Source organism: Microtus ochrogaster, unplaced genomic scaffold (genome assembly GCF_000317375.1).
Source record: "Microtus ochrogaster isolate Prairie Vole_2 unplaced genomic scaffold, MicOch1.0 UNK83, whole genome shotgun sequence".
Taxonomy (NCBI): Eukaryota; Metazoa; Chordata; class Mammalia; order Rodentia; family Cricetidae; genus Microtus; species Microtus ochrogaster.
In genome coordinates, this window is record NW_004949181.1 from 1,037,968 (window position 1) to 1,041,872 (window position 3,905).

Sequence of the window (3,905 nt, forward strand, 5' to 3'; positions counted from 1 at the left end):
ATATATATATATACTCCAAATACGCTCTCCATGCCTTGCTAATGCACTCAGCAATCTGAAAGGAATGAGTATTTCTAAACACAAATGGCATCTCAACTTCTAAGTCTTCATATATCCATAACCTATTCAAGGCCTCCCGTTTATCCTATCAAATTGGCTTGGTTCATTACATAAACACCAGACTGACCCCTGCATTGTCAATAAAGGCAATAATAGTGCTGACATGGCAGCCCATTATGTTACCTTTTCATTCCTTATGATTTCGTTTCCCTCCAGGTTATCCTATCACATAACCTAGATAACAACATGTCTAACTGCCGGCCTTGAGTTCTGCTTCCTTCATTCACATATGGTCAGACTATTGTTCGCCAGCGCGACTCAGGGGAATTGAGCACCACCACAGCCAAAGGTGCATCCTGAGAGTTTGTCAGTGGAGTGTCATCTTGTTTATTTGGAGGGGGCAAGGGACAGTTATAACCTAGAAAGAACAGCCAGTTGGGTCCATGTTGTAGTATGCCATTGGTTGGGGAAAGAACATGGAAGGTGCTTAATTAGATACTCGGGGGCAACAGGGGTCAGAGGAACAAACCTTACAAGGTATTACAGAAAATCCAGTCAACAATGTTTCAGCAGCCAGATAAGCAGCAACCAGTCCCTGTAGCCTTGGAGATGTTTGGCTTACCAGTTGCTAAGTGCTTTGGGGCTCTTCCTCATTCGGAGAACCTGACTGCTGGAGTCTGCTGGCTTCTAAGTAAGGCAGCTGGGCATTTAAACTCCTGCCATTCTCAGGATGAGAAAATTATGGTTTTAGCATGTGTCAGTCAACCTCCTCTTAGCTTCAGGGTAGCCCTACATCAAATCCTCCTTCAACCAGGACATTATTTGCTATTGGCATCAAATATTTCACTCTAATACCAAATCTCGTCTATCCCTTCTCCACCTGACTCTCACCTCAGCAGACAAGACGTGTTTACAGAACTAACACAAACCTACAATGTAGGACAGTGATAAACCTCACCGTCACTCTACAGCCCTACCTTTCCCACTTGCCGAGTTATAAAGCTCTGAAATTGTAAGACTCTAGAACAAGATGTTTTAATGTATGTAAATACAAGCTATAGAGGTCTGCAGATGTAAAAGTTTAGCTGTTAAAGTCTGCAAACGCAAGTCATAAAGATCTAAAATATTGTTTTAAGGCTGAAGATATTTAGCTTCAGTAGGGCTTTGAGAAAGTGATTTAAGGTATGTGAATAGTTCTGGATTTCTTTTCCTCTTCCTATGCTTTTATTTAGGTCCACAAACGTTTTACTATGACACAAAGACACAAATCTATTGCACTTTCTGCCTTTCTCCTGCAAACCACTTCTGCAGAGACACCTCTTGTCTATCTTTGTCCACCCCAGAGGCAGCACTCCTTCTCTCCCCATTCACTCATTTGTCCCGCCAGAGTAATACATCTCCTTGGTGTTGAAAACTTGGTGTCTGGGTGTGTTCTGTACCGCTTCCAAGGGGCCCCCTTATGATAGGGGCAGACACATACGGCATGCAGCTGCAAAGGTTTGGGGATCTGTGTGGACTTGCTGAGATTTTTTTTTAGAGGCTTCAAAAACTTGTTTTTAGAGTTCCCAAAGTTTTGAAATTGAAAGTAATAGAACAAAGAAAGGAAATAAAAAATTCAAAAAATATTATGAACCTGAAGATTTTCTAATGCTGGCATCAGAGGAAAGGACTTGAGTTGGAGTGGCATCCCTGTCATGGAAGATGTGAGGTTAGTCAGTACCAAGCACTCAGGAGGCAGCAGACACTGAAGAGAAATGACAAGTCCAGGAGCTTAAACATCCCAACTCCGCAATGCACTTATCATCAACTCACTTGGCTTGAGTTCTCTGCTTAGAATATGTCAATGGAATTGTAAAACCAAAGTCCCACGTTTCTCATTCATCTAAGAATCTCATCAAGAAGATGCCCAGAGGCTGTGGCTAGTCTTCTTTCCTAGCCTGTCATGCCACAGTACAACAGAAATGAGACCTCGAACTGTTCTTCCTAAGGTTCCACTCTGTTGCCTTAATCAGAATCAGGGAAACCTCCTGAGATTTATGATTCAGAATTTTTTTTAAAAGAAGACCATTGTCGTGGAAAAGGAAAAGAAATAACCTAACCACATGCCCCTGGATTCAGTTGGCAATTAGCCTTGACAGAAAGTCAAGAATCAATAGGCAAAAGCAAAACCATTGTGAAGATCACCTACAGAGGCAAAACCCCCTTTTCTGAGAGAGTTCTCTAAGAGTGAGATCGACCCATTCCTATCCAATATATTTTTGGTCAATATTTTATCATATATATATATTACCATGACAGATGTGAAGTCATCCTATCTGTGCTTGTACTCAAAATGGAGTCAAAAGCTGCTTGTAACATGTAGTCTCTTAGGACGAGGTGTAGTATAATAAACAACATTTGCTTTTTGTTTGCTTGCTTGTTTGTTTGTTTTACTCAACATGGACTATTGTGCATGATACAGCCTGAATTCAATATTTTCCTTAATTAAATGTCAATCTCCAATGTTACTTGAGTTTTTATTTCTACTGTGTCCTTAAAACAAGAAATCTGGCAATGGTGATGTACATCTTTAATCCCAGCACTTGGGAGGCAAAGGCAGGCAGCTCTCTCTGAGTTTGATGCCAGCCTGGTCTTCAAAGTGAGTTCCACAATAGCCAGGGCTGTTAGAGAAACCCTGTCTTGAAAACCCAAAAAAAAAAAAAAAAAAAAAACCTAATAAACAAAAGCAAATGAAGGTGGGACTATTCCCAAGCAAGATGGCAGACCAGAAGCTCCCTTCATGATACCTGGAAAAGATGAGGGAAGAACACTTAAAACAAGCTCTATTTCAAAAAGAGAAGTATAGACAGTTTCTGCCCTGTCCAGTCCCAAAGAAACACACAGAGGCTTACATCAATTATAAACTGTTTGGCTTATTAGCTCAGGCTTATTATTAGCTAGCTCTTACAACTTAAATTAACCCATAATTTCTATCTATGCTTAGCTATATGACTTGGTACCTTTTCTCACTAAGGATTCTCTTCTGGCTTCCTCTGTATCTGGCTGGTAACTGCATCTTTCCTTTCCTCTTTCCAGAATTTTTCTAGTTTAGTTGCATAGTCTGCAGATATCACCCAGATACAGAAGAAGTAAGATGAGAATGCCTCGCTGATTAGCGGTACCAAGCCACATGGCTGACTCAGACAAGAATTATGGGCTAATTTAAGATTTAAAAAAGAGTTAATAAGAAGCCTGAGCTAATAGTCTAACCAATTTATGATTAATGTAGACCTCTGTGTGTTTCTTTGGGACTGAACGGCTGCAGGACCTGGCAGGACCATCACTTCTGTCAAGATCTTCCTTTTTCTCTCTTCTCTCTTCTTTTCCTTGTCTGTTTGACAAGTGTACTTCCCTTTTGTTCATTTTACTGTGGTTTTGGCAGTTACTTTATTTTATACTGAAAAGGTCTTTTTAAGAATTATTCTCCTTTGTGCTGGCAAGAGGAGTCAGAGGTTAAGAGCTCTAGCTGCTCTGCTCTTCCAGAGGTCCAGAGGTTAATTCCCAGCAACCACATGATGGCTCACAACCATCTAGCATGAGATCTGGTGCCCTCTCCTGGCAAGCAGGTAGACATGGAGGCAGAATGCTGTTAACATAATAAACGAAAAACTCTTTTAAAGAATTATTCTCCTTTATATATTGAGCTAATTTCATTTATGTATGTAGCAGTCTACTTTAATTTCTTTTTTCTTTCTTTTCTTTTTTTGACCCTGTACCATACACTTTTTCTTTCTATTTTACTTTCAGTATTATTTTATTTTATTTTTGATTTTTTTTCTTTTTTTAAATTTATTTATTAAAGATTT